Source organism: Gracilinanus agilis, chromosome 1 (genome assembly GCF_016433145.1).
Source record: "Gracilinanus agilis isolate LMUSP501 chromosome 1, AgileGrace, whole genome shotgun sequence".
NCBI classification, from domain to species: domain Eukaryota; kingdom Metazoa; phylum Chordata; class Mammalia; order Didelphimorphia; family Didelphidae; genus Gracilinanus; species Gracilinanus agilis.
This window is the reverse complement of record NC_058130.1, coordinates 121,414,832-121,428,354: the sequence shown is the minus strand read 5'-3', so window position 1 is coordinate 121,428,354 and position 13,523 is coordinate 121,414,832.

Sequence of the window (13,523 nt, the reverse complement as noted above, 5' to 3'; positions counted from 1 at the left end):
AAACTGATGGCCTTATGGTATTCATAACCTGAGACTCAGGTTTCTAAAGATAAGAAATTTCTATTTGCCAAAAGCAATCTGGTGCTCTGAAAAGGGTCAAGCTCTGCTTTTATTAGATACAATTATATTGTCATTCAGTCATTTTTCATTTGTGTCAAACTCCATTTGTCACTCCATTTGGTGTTTTCTTGGCAAAGATACTGTAGTGGGTGGTTTGCCAATTCCTTCTCCAGCTCATTTTATAGATGAAGAAACTGACACAAATATAGAGTTAAGTGACTTTCCCAGGGTCACATAACTTGTAAATGTATAAGGCCAGATTTGATCTCATGAAATTGAGTCTTCATTAATCCAGGCCTGGCATTTTATCTACTATACCACTTAATTGCCCCACATATAATTATATTTCATTAATGAGCATGTATTGAATCAGAATTGCTCAATTGCGGCCTTGGACAAATTAATCTAAGTACCAATTTCCTAATCTGTAAAATGGGGATGTCAAAATCATGAATCTGTTACTTTGTATAAATGATAGGACAATACTCAGTATAGTTCACATGCTTAGCATTCTCATTTATAATCTTTAATATCTTTGGTCATATAAATATCAAACTTAAAAAAAGATTAAAAATGAAGAAAGAGTCTTAAATGAATTAAAAAACCTATATCATCAAGTATGTTTTGCAAAATTACTTTTAAAAATAATCACAATTATAGAGCTTCACAAAACTCAATTGTCTACTTCATGCTAAACCCCATTAATTGGGTTCTTAGTAGGGTCAGACTTTGTGGCTGCCAGTTCAAGCCTCACTTCTTTATGAACTAATATAGAGTTGAAAACATGCAATTATCATTCAGTATTTCTGCCTTGTCTTTCAATTTAATATAATTATATATTAATTATACAATAATATAATAATATACAAAAATAAGAATTTGTATTTACAGCAGAAAAAATATGATTAAAAAACTTCAACAAAATCAGAAATCCCAACAATTTTCATAGAGTAGTCTAAGCTTTGAAATAATATAACCAGAGACTGGTCAACATGAGTTACTGAACCAGTTTGCCAGAGGTCCCCCTGAATAGCAAAAGTTACTATACGACTGTCTCTTTGACAATGTAGTTTTATTTCAATATTCAATAGCTGAGGGCCTGATATAGTCAGTTTTGGTCTTTTAAAAGCTCTTTGCAATTTGGCCATATTCTTATTATTTATTATTCCATTGAATATACATTCTAGATCAAACATATTTTCATTTTTGCTAGTTCTTAAATATAACACCATTTCTCCTATATCTACATTTTGATAATGTTACCCATCTTCATTTCTTGGAATTCTTGGTTTCCATCAAAACAGATAATCTCTTTCAATGAAACCTCCTCTCCTCTTCCACCAGATGCTAATGTCATTTTTACAATGGTTATCCTATATCTGTTTGGTATAGAATTATAGATGCAAGTTACTTCCTTATCTCTACCCTCATCATAACCCCATGAACAGGTAATCTTCATGAAGGCAAGGATGGTTTTGCATTTTTGAGTGTGTATTTCAAACACCTAACACATAGTAGGAACTTTATGAATCTTCAATGATTGACTCATTGTCTTCCAGTTTATATTGTTTATATTCTTACAGGTTATGGTAAATGTCAGCAGCAGGCTCAGCCCACTGCATAGACAAATTTATGGCCACTTCAATATTCCTTCTGACATAAAATATTGATAGCTAATAGATTGTCTTCTGATCATTTGAACTCATTAAGGTCATCTAGATGAATTTTTATTATAGTCTCTTCACTTGTCTTGTATTTCAGCTTCTTAGCAGTCAGTTGTTTTATTTCCTCTTTAGCAGAAAAATTATCCTTAGAAAGAAGGGAAATACAATGAGTCCAGCAGTTCTTCTTCATTATTACTATTATTCTAGCTGCCCTGAACAGCACTCTTAGTCTTCTTAAATGATCTGACATCCAACCACCCCACTCCCTGAAAACAAATTCTCCTCATTTTGCTTACTTTTCTCTACCAGCCTCATTTACTTATGGGCTTTAGTTATCTTAAGATCATTCTTAGTGGACCACTTTTTATTTCTATTTACTTATCTGCTCTTGTTTTCATTACATATATATATATACGTATATATAATAGTTTTCATATTTAATATATATATAATATTTTTTAAGTTTTTAAGATACTTATATATTTAAAACTTAAGCTTAATAGTAATGCCATGTTTCTCATATCAGTCTCTTTAGAAAAATCAGACTTTTTTCTTTATGTTTTCAGAATTTCATCCTTGATGGCATTCTGGTTTTAATTCTCTTAGTGTTATTTAGGCCTCAGGTAACTAACTCTTCTTTCTGCAAAACCATTTCAAACCTGTTTTCTCCAAATTGAACTTACCTATCAGACTATGCACAGCTTTCTTATTCATCTCAAAAATTCTAAGATAAAGCAGTTATCTAATCTACCCCCTACATCCCAAATACATAAAATTCATCTCTACTGGGCACCAAGGTTTCCATCATTTCTAGTTCGGTCAGTTGATTTTGTTGGAAATATTTAGTCCAAAATAAAGATTTCCCTCATCACTTTTTTCCCTACCTTTTTAAAGAAGATACTCATCATTCCTACTCTACTGGGATGAAATTCTCACTATTAGAACCATTGCTTTGGATTAGATAATATATAAAATTCCTTATCAAGTCACTCTCTTATTATCTGGCAAGACAGAGAGAGTCCATACATACAAACACATACATATATATGTATATATGGGTGCATTAATCCATATTATATATAAATATATATGTGTTTTCATATATACATATGTATACACATTTATACATACATGTACACTAAATTCTCTCATCAAATCAGATAGATAAAATTTTATATATAATATATTGGTAGCATATATTAAGATATATATATAAATAATAACAGCAATATTTCACATGTAAAAATTGCTTTAAGGTTTTAAAGCACTTTATTTAAAACTCTGTGAAATGGGATGTACATTATCCACTACTAGATTAAATATTTTGTCTAGGGTCATATAATTTGTTATTCAGGTATTCAAATACCAAGATTAATATTGTTATTCTTCTCCCCCTACTATCCCACTCATACTTTTTGGGCTCAAAATATAGATCTCCCTCAAATGAAGAGAAATCAGGAATTATAATCAAAGAGTTATAAAACTGTATATATCTATTGAACCAGCACTATTGCTAATAGGTTTATTTGCTAAGGTGATCAGGGAAACGGAAAATAAACTACATATTATATAATATTTAGAGCAACTTTCTTTTGTGAAAACTGGAAAGAATGGAAATTGAGAGAATGTCCATCATTTGGGGAATGGATGAACAAGTTGTGCCATATGATTATGATAAAATGCTATTGTGCCACAAAAAATGGTGAGCAGGTTAATTTAAGATAAAATATGGAAAGACTTACATTAAATTATGAAGAGTGAGACAGAGTATAATTATAGAAGATAAAAATGGAACTCCTTAGTGTGTAGGAGAGTGGGGATGGCGGAGAATGGTGGGAGCAAAGAAACCACTTTAGATGCATTTTTATCCACTTTACTACTTTGACTATTTTTGCCCGTTTCCTATATTAATAATAAATGATCAAATTTTATAAGGTCAAGGTCATCTTAGGTTTAGATTTAAAAAAATTTTTAAGCTAGATGGAGCCTTAGACGTCATATAGTCCAGCTTTTTCTTTTTGTAAATGTGGAAATTGAGACCAAAGAGATGAAGTGACTTATCCAAAATAACCCCCCAAACACATTTTTGAAGTGGTAGATCTTAAAAATAATGTACAGAGAAAGAAGCTTTTTTCTTTTTCAAATTAAAATAAAAATCCAGGAATCTCCCCTACCTAATGGATTATTGAAAGATATAAGTATACTAACCATATCAATTGAATAAAATCAACTGAATAAAACTATGGTGTAATTATCAGGGTATTAACCCAAGAATTTTTGGTGATTATATGTAGTATCTTCCTACAATGGGGATTTTTGTCAAAAGGTCTTTCAAAATCAATATTGGAGTTTTATGATGAATTTTAAAACATTTCCTGCTAACAGTGAATGAGATCATTAGGTAGGCCATTAATTATTCCTTTAAGAAAAAACAACAATAACCAAAAAATTCATCATCTCCTGAATTTTATCTCTAGTCATAATTGTAAGATTTGCTTTCTAAGGTTTTGCTACTTAAATCCTCCATAAAAATATTCTTTCCAGGGACTCATCATGGTATGGATATATCTTGAAGGCTTCCATGAGAGGATGAAAAAAGTCTTCCAGGTCTTATCAAGTTGGAAAGAAGGATACCAAGAATGATTTAGATTTCAAAAATTTCTTCCTCAGAAGTTTGGTTCCCAGATGATATTTTTCTTCCACCACCTTAGTTGTAAATTCATCTAAAGTGTGGGTGGTTTTTTATTTGTAAGGTGAGAGGATTTATCCAAATGGATAAATTATATACCCGATTAATATTGAAGTAAACCTCCATCCATAGATATAGGTGGATACAGCCCAATATATAATTGTGTCTGGGATTAATATGTTGGTTTTGTTGAACTATTTCCCCCTTTAATATTTGCTTTAATGGTTGGCTTATTGTATAGGGGGAGGAAATATATGTGAAGAAATGATAATGACTTAAAATGATATTTAAAAATGAGATAAAATTAAGTGTGATTACAAAATATCATCATGATAACATATATGTAATCATTTGGAAGCAAATGGTAAATCTTTATGTAGATGCTGATGGATGTCTTTAGCTGGCTTCCATGAGCAGATGTTAGATTTTGAATTTATTAATCTGTACATTAACATTTTATCCAGGTTGCTTTGTGAAGGCATATGAATTTAACAAAAATGTATATAAATCTGTAGATTCTATGTGGTAATAGGTAAAGACCTTATCTTAGAGTTAAGAAGATCTAGGGGTCAAAATCCACTTCAAAAAATGAGTAAGACAATTACCTTCTTATGGTTCAAAAAACTTCCTAGGAATTATCTATTAAGTCATAGGTAGGTTTTGAAATATACCTGCAGGACTTATCTACTAAATTATAGATGGGTTGGTAAAAGGAGTTTCCCAAGTGAAGCTTAGAGTCTGCCATGCTGAGAAAATGACAGATCTCTTGTTTTCTCATCCTTCAATTTAACTTTGTTTGGGACACTGAAGTTCTTAAGACATTTTTAGGAAACAATAATATTCCAATCTATAAAATGAAAGCATAATAAAGTCAACCACCAATCACAAAATGATTCGTAGAACTCGGGTATAATTAGAAAGAAAGTATCTTAGATGTGTAAAAGATAGACAATGAAAACAAGCCCAATTGAGGGTAAATTAATATATAGGGTCACTGTATAGAAGTGGGGGAAAAGAGCAATTTTTGCTTAAGGAAACAGCATTTTTCATAGCAGGCATGAAACTATTTTAATATAATTTAAAATTATAAATATTTTAAAGCTCCCTACATTTGTCCGTAACATTTTTTGTTATGCCTATTGACTTTAAGCAAGTCACACCAAATGAATATTTAACAAGTGTAAAAGACAAAATCTACTTGGGGAATTTGTAGAGCAAGTTTATTTAATGCTTTAACACATGTACAAATCAACTACTTTTTAGCTGAAATATTACTCTAACAAACAGTATTAAAGGGATTTTATTTAACTATGACAAGTATTCAATCTTTACCACTTAATTAATAGATTTCCTCTTTCTTTACCAATTTCTGCCCCTTTTCTGTTAGACCAAAGGCAAAATCATAGATTTAAAAAAAAAAAAGAACTATCCTAAATTAATTGCTAATGGGTCTTATATCATATATATTACTCTAATCATAGCAATGATAAATATTCTCCTCAGCCATAGATAGAGAGAGCAAAAATACAAGTACTTTAAGTCAATCTTACTTTTGGGAATAGGGTGAAGAGATAGGGTGGTTAAAACAAAAAAATATTCAGTAGAATGTGTGTATATATATATATATATATATATATATACACATGCTTAAAACAAAAGAACAATTGTTTTGAGTGTTCCGTTGAGCTAGTTACTGAACCTTTCTGAGCCTGTTTTCTATCTATAAAATGAGACTAATGATATCTATTGCACTTAACTCAGTCCCATGAGATAAAGCAAGGGAAGGGCAAATCTTCAAATATCACATAAATTTCAATTCTAGTTCTACACTATGAATGAGACAAATGGACATACGCCCCTGTTCTTCATTCCCTTTTCAAACCTGCCACTTGATCCAAAAAGTTTAAAGGAAAACTGGAAAGGATTAGCTTAAATTTTTTTTTCTCAGAATTTCATGAAAATTGTTATGTAAAGATCCATTTCTGATCTGAGTACACTTTTCTCTTTAAGAAACCTAAATTTGGAGGTTAGCTAGGTGGATAGAGGATAGAGAGTCAGGCCTGTATATGGGATTCCTTGGGTTCAAACCTGGCCTCATATATTTCCTGGTTGTGTGACCCTGGGCAAGTCCTTTAACCCCCATTTCTTAACCATTGCTGCTTTTCTTTCAGAGAATTAATACATGACTCTAATACAGAAGGTAAAGGCTTAAAATAAAAGGAAGCCCATATTTCCAATTTAGTATATTACTAATTTAGTAGCTTATAGACCAAACAAAACTGAGGTTGTCTATTTTTTTTAGGGTCATAGTTTTCTTTTAAGCTGAATGGGAAAAATTATCTATCTATCTGTCTATCTATCTGAACTGAAATAAGAATTTTGTATATAGATTCTTTGCAATTCTCATGAAACTATTTATTGTGCTGTATCATCAATAGCAAGTTATGGTGAGGAACCAGGCCCTGTATTGCTTGCCCTAGCCCTGACACTGATTGATTAGCAAGGAGCCAGCTCAGCAAGGGAGTTCTTCATCCATATTCTCCCCACCCACTCCAGCACTCAACCAATCTCAGAAGTAAACTTGCTGGAGACTCTGAGAAAAGAATCAGGCTCCATATCTTTTTTTCTACTTGCATTTTTCCTTTCTTTTGTGTTTTGAGTTTGATTCCACTCACTCCCAGGGAGTTCATATATGTAGGGTAAAGAGTATTTGGGGGATAGTGTGTAAATTCTATTCTGGCTATACCTCATCAGTAAAGTCCCTTAAAAAACAACCAAACGGATGCCACTGGTTGACTGATGTCATCATAAGTAGTAGATGGTGGCAGGGAGACTCTTGTGAAATACTATATTAGAAGTCACAACCCCTCATTCTCACCCTAGAAGTACTATTCTTCTCTCTGGTGTCCAAACCTGCCAGTCCAATATCAATTGAGAGAATAAGTCTAATGGGTCTCTTACAGTGGCACATTCAAGCTTACCATGAAGCAAAAAAAAACATTTCTTTAAGGTTTGGTCAATGTAAGGAAAATATATCCACACATATTATTTGCTCCAATGCTAGATATTTAATTCTATTTTGATGATCTACATAATCTATATTGAATGCTGTCTAACTCTAAATAATTAAGATCCTCACCAACCTGGCTCTAAGCTACCATTCCATGTTTATTTCATGTCACTTCCCTTTACACACTATAAAAATGTATTACTAGTTGTGTAATTTCAACAACTAGCCCATATTCTTTGTATATTCATTCAGAGTATCCTCCACACCTGGAATATATTCCTTATATATGTTTACCTGATGAAATATTTCTTTCCCTTCAAGATCCTGTGTCTCCTTCTAGCACAGGAGATATTTCAAGAAAAGCAAATTCTGTAGGCGAGAACCAGGACTGTGTTAATTTAAGAAGGTGGACAAAACATAAGAACATGAAGGATGAGGAGGAAGAATAAAGTGGAAAAAAAGAGCATGAAGGGAAGATATTAATAAAGGAAGAAGTGAATAAAAATTCACTGTGGAAGAGAAATAATATACAACAGGATGTAAAGAAAAGCAAGTTTTAGTCCAGGCATTTGGGCTGATTAGAGTTCCATTCTATTACAATGGGGAAATCTTGGTTTTAGAATCATTACTGTTTATAATGTAGGTGACATTTTGAAAAAATTATAATGGCTGGGTCAACATTCTTAGTGGTATTCTCTCCTTCCTGATGTGTTCTACATGCTCCTTAACCCTTTTTTAGCTTCAGAAAGTTTTAATTTACTTCAATTTGCCTTTCCTGTTATGGAATAAAAAGATTGTTGTTGGACCTCGGCATGTCTATTGCCCATAGAAAACCTATGACTGACAATAGTTCCTCTTTTCTTAAGGCTTGAATGATCATAATGGTGAAAATTGAGTTTGAGATAATGAAAAGAGTAAAGAGTTGGAGATGCAAAAGCAAATGATTGTGCATCTAGTGAAAAGTCTCAGAGAATCTAGGAAGGGAATTGAGAAAAGGCTAGAAGCAGAAGCTGACACATAGACTTGGAACTCTGAGGAGTACTGGGGAAGGAGTCTAGAAAGAGAGGGGCCTTTGAGAGGAGTTCCCAGCTTCTGGAAAATTTTTCTCTCGGAGCCTCTTTGCATTGGAGTTTATGAGCCTGCCTTTGGTTTACTTAGGTTCCTGATTTATCCCTCTTTGTCCTTGTCCTTCTTTATTCTACCTGTGAGAATTTGAAGGAAGATTCAGCTTTGAACTGTTATTCTACCTCAACCAGCACTAGCCTGCATCTTTGGTGATCAGATCATTGTGGTCACTAACCCTAATCCAGCCAACTTGTTCTGTTACCTTTACTGAAAACTGTTTTGGAGAAGACTATAGACTAGAAAGCTAGGATAGGGTTATTTTGGGGGAACATAGAACAGTCAGGAAGGGTGTGAGATAGCATTAAAGAAAAAGAAGTGAGACTTGTGAAAGTCTTTTAGTTTGGGGTAAGCATAGTTTATTAGCTTAGGTATTTTCCTTGGCCCTCCATTCCCACCCAATCTTTGTTGATTACTTCATTAAATCTATTGTTAACAAGAATATAGCAAGTCAGATTGCATTTTTTTTAGTTGTTTTTTTTTTTTTAATTTTAAACCCTTAACTTCTGTGTATTGACTTATAGGTGGAAGAGTGGTAAGGGTAGGCAATGGGGGTCAAGTGACTTGCCCAGGGTCACACAGCTGGGAAGTGTCTGAGGCCGGATTTGAACCTAGGACCTCCCGTCTCTAGCCTGGCACTCAATCCACTGAGCTACCCAGCTGCCCCCTAGATTGCATTTTTGAGAGCTCCAGGTCTGAGGGTAGCCATCTTGCCCTCCTTGCTTGTAAAGAAACACCACCAACAGACTTTTGATTTTATCAACCTTGTTTAGTGGCCACACCCACATCTTTTATAATATAAAGAATCAGGAAACAGAAAGAGAATCTGAAACTTGTCCTTACATAGTTGAGTTCAAATAGCAGGTTCCTTTGAAACATGTTGCTGGGGCTACTTCTCTCTATGAATGAAATTTAGGTTGACTGGCTGCCAGGTGAAATGTGGAGTGATGCAAAACTGACCTTGGAGTCTTTGATTCTAGTTCCAGATCCATTAATAAGTACTAGTGTGGCTTTAGATGGGGCAATTCTCTTGTTAAGAAGAATGCTGCCTTGAGGCCCTAGGCTCCATTTCTGGCTTTATTACTTTTTTACATGTGACCTTGGACAAATCACTTAACTACCCTTGGCATCTATTTGTCTATCAGTAAATGGGACTGAACTAATTGGGTTCCAAGATCCTTTTTTTGCAGTCAAACTATGATCTTTGAGTAGAGTCGCAGTGCTTAATGTGGTCCCAGAGGGTGTCCAGTCCAGCAAATAGATGACAGAAAATGAACTTCACTAAATTTTGGAATATTCTTTTAGAGACTTAATATAACATCTTTGTCAGTGAATTATGGAATTGGAAGTAATGTGAGAGATCACTATTAAACCTTCACTTTGAAGATACCAAATGGCCTTAAATTTCTAAGTAAACAAACAATAGAGCTCTGTTACTTCATTTGATGACTTTGAAAAGGAGAGAGACTTTTTTAAAAACAAATTTTGGTAAATGGTTATAGCTAAAGAATTCTATATTTGAAAGATCATTGGACTAAGATGTAGGAATCTAAATTCTACATTGAAATTTTGACCATTTCTCTCTGTGTGACTTTGAGATAGAAGAACCATGACTATGGCAGAGTAATTAAAACTTTCTACCAGTATGTCAGGAAATTAGGTAAAGTGTTGGTCCTCTGGTCAACCTTATTCATATCTAATGGTTCTTTATCTCACTAACAGCCTGAACTTTTCAGATCCCATTGTTGTACCTTTCCCCTGCAATCCAACTTTTCCCATTGCTATATGGTTTTACTGTCATTATTTATGTCTTCTTTCAGGAGTGAGGGTAGAAGTGGGAAAAGCAGTATGAATTAAGGTCATCATCATTTGCACTAAAATGATTTTATGTCGAATCTCAGATTTCTTAACTACTACTCTATAGATCATTTAAATGTGCTGAGTTCAAGTTTCTTCTTAAGTAAAATGGGCTTAATATTGGCAATACAAATTTCAGAGTATTATTTTGAAGGAAGCTATTTGTAAACCCATCAAATAGGTAAGGGAATATGTCTTATCAGTATCTTAATTTGGGCTAGTAGTTCTGATGGGTATGACTGGCCCTAATTTTACTTTTGATTAAAGCACATGTCATTTGAACTATAGTCTGGTATTATACTTTAACATAATTAAATGAAAAAGAAAATTATTTTATAATTATATAGGATTTTATGCCTTCCAAAAGATAAATATTATCTAATGTGAATATCCATGTCTCTACCTCAGTACAAGCAGAAAAAGCTCTTACTATAATTTCATACTCATTCATATTAAAAACACTAGAGAACAATGGAATAAATGGAACATTCCTCAAAATGATACATAACATCATCAAACATTATTTGCAACGAGAATAAATAAAAAGTCTTTAAAATAAGCAGGAATGAAGCAAGGATGTCCAATATCACACTACTATTCAATGTCATACTAGAATGGTTACCTATTAAAGTAAAAGAAGAAGAAATTGGAAATATTAAAATTGTAATGAGAAAATAAAGCTATAACTCAATTTCTCTCATAAAAGTTTCTGTGTGTATATTTAATGTATTGCATATGCATACATATGTATCATTTTTGTATCTAATTAGTTCATTAGAGGAACATGGAATACTTTATCTGTCAGAACTATAGATAAGCAAAGAATTTATGTCCAAACAAGGTGGAAAACATTATGAGATGTAAAAGTTAACTTTGACTGTGTTAAAAAAAAGGTTTTGCACAAACAAAAGAAATGCAACCAAGATTGGAAGGCAAACAACAAATTGGGAAGACATTTTAGAACAAATGTGTCTGACAAAGGCTTCATTTCTGATATTTAGACAATCCAGCTAAATTTATGAGAAAACAAAGCATTCTCCAATTGAAAAATGGACACAGGATATGAACAGGCAATTCTAAGATAAAGAAATAAAAACTTTTAGTTAAAAGGAAAAAATGTTCCATATCGCTATTAGAAAATGCAAAATAAAACAACTCTGAGGTACCACCTCACACCTATCATACTGACTAACATAGCAAAAGAGGAAAATGGTAAATGTTAGAAGACATGTGGAAAAATTGGGACACTAATACACTATTGATGGAACTGTGAACTGATATAACTATTCTAAAAGCAATATGAAACCATAACCAAAGGGCTATAAAGCTTCATGCCCTTTTACCCAGAAATCCCACTAATAAGTCTATATCCCAGATATCAAAAATGGGGTGAAAGGACCTTCTTGGATAAAAATATTTATAGCAGCCCTTTTGTGGTGTCAAATAACTAGAAATTGAAAGGATGTCCCTCAATAGGGGAAGGGTTTAATAAATTGTGGTATATGATTATAATAAATTACTATCGAGTCATAAGAAATGTTGAACAAGATGATCATTAAAAATTCATATGAAGGCAAACATACAAACCTTTCACATCACTTCATATTAGAAGAGATGCAACGTGAAGTGAGCAAAAATAGAAAAACATTGTACACAGTTATTGTGAATTACTTCATTATTATTCAAGGATCCAGGACAATTCTAAGGGGCTCATGACAAGGCTTTCCACTGCTAAAGAAGAAATGGATGGAGGCTGAATGTAGATTGAAGCATACAATCTTTAACTTTATTTCCTCTATGAATTTTTCTCTTCTTTAAGTGATATGTCTTCTTTCACATGATGAAAATGGAAATATGCATTGTATTAAAACACACACAATCTATATATTAGGGAGGGGAGGTTTGTAGGGAGGAAGAAGAAAACATGGATTGCAAAATATCAAAAAATGATTGTGTAATCTGGAAAAATTTTAAATTAATAACAAAAGCAAATGTACATGACCCAACACAAAGAGGCAGAACATTAATCAAGCAAGAATTTTCCAAAGAGTTCTGAACTCTTTAATTTCTTCTTTTGAAATAAAGAATCCTCATTCTATTAGGAAAAATAAACAATTTTAGAGAAAAAAGTCTTTTCTCTAGTTTAATTATGGAAATGTTTGATTTTAACATTTCATTGAATTTCTTTGTCTCTGACCAAATATGCAATGATAATTATAGAAACAATGGAAAATATTATAGAAACTGTGAAGATAGAATTAACTCTCCCTTTGTCTATTTTTGGTTAATCAAATCAAGAAGTACCCCTAAGTAGCAGCTAGTTAACCAATAGGTAAGAGAGCTCTCAAGTCACTTACTAGTTCACACTCCCAAAGGCAAATTGAAAGACTATAATTGGTTTATGTGAAGAGGGGGAGAGATAGAAAATGACATGGAAAAAGGGGCATGAAAAGAGACCAACATGGTTTGGGACAATATTTTTCCCAGGTATTTGGAGAAACAGGTTCCTTGGAGAGATTCCTTCCTTGGCTCATGGAGAGATTGGTTCCAGACATTCCTGCCATGGCTTTGGAGAGAAGCTTTCCTTGGATTCTGTGTTGGCTTGCTGGAGACTACCAGACTTTCATGTATAGATTGGGACATGAGGAAGCCCCTGCTGGGGTGTTGAACTGGAATTCACTTCCCCAGAGAAGTTCTTAGGGCTTGGTAGGCTTGTTAAGACTCTGACTCTTTCCTTCATTTAACACTTTCACTTTTTTTCTACCTTGTTGTAAATAGAAACTGCTCACAGTCATTTTGACTTAAGGGATAATATTTTATAATTCGTGACCACAATACCACAATTATAACACCCATATTGATTCAAAAACCAATTATATTTCCTACATTAGTTGGCAAACCATGAAGGTTTTGATGATTTCTCTCAATTTTCTGATAATTTTCTACACTTTTTACTATTTCTAAAATGATCCCTAAGTTAGGCATTTAGTAACTAAATTCTGGAGTTTGGTATTCTTACACTACTCTAAGTTGATAGAGCAATTTAAAAGAGTTTAAAACAGATTGTCCACGAGCTATGGCTATTAGTCTGTTTGCTACATAGAAGGACTTTCACCTGGGG